Source organism: Meleagris gallopavo, chromosome 2, assembly GCF_000146605.3.
Source record: "Meleagris gallopavo isolate NT-WF06-2002-E0010 breed Aviagen turkey brand Nicholas breeding stock chromosome 2, Turkey_5.1, whole genome shotgun sequence".
Taxonomy (NCBI): domain Eukaryota; kingdom Metazoa; phylum Chordata; class Aves; order Galliformes; family Phasianidae; genus Meleagris; species Meleagris gallopavo.
In genome coordinates, this window is record NC_015012.2 from 63,952,951 (window position 1) to 63,953,512 (window position 562).

The following is a 562-nucleotide window of genomic DNA, read 5'->3' on the forward strand; positions in this document are numbered from 1 at the left end:
ATAGTTAGTCAAAGAATTTTTTAAGTTCTGCTTATTACAGCAATAAGACAATAAAAAAACATATAATTTATAGTCCAAATCTGACTCTCTTCTACCAGTGTGACACTGTGTTATAATCCTGTTCCACAGGATCATATTTTACTGATTGTCACATCTCCCCCCCACCCCCCATGAAAGGAAGGAAGAAGTGACCAGATCTGTAGTATCGATAACAGAAAGAGAGCTGAGTTCAACATCTCAGTAGACTTTTCACTTGTGTGGGAACTAACACTGATGATTTTTAAATTGGTCCCATCCTTGCTAAGGAGCTGCTACTTTAACTCAGCTATTGCAACAAGTCATTCCTAACCAGTTCCCATGAAAATTAAAGACAGGATATAAAACAGAGCTGCTATTATCTAATAAATTAGATTTCCAGAATTAAGGCGGAATGGTTGATTCCAAGGGAATGTTTCTCATAGCATTATCCTTCCCGTATATATTTGCTGGAGGCTAAAACCACAGTAGACTTAGGCTGCCTTGAATGTGAAAGTTCACAAAACAAAGGGTTAGGTAAGAAAAA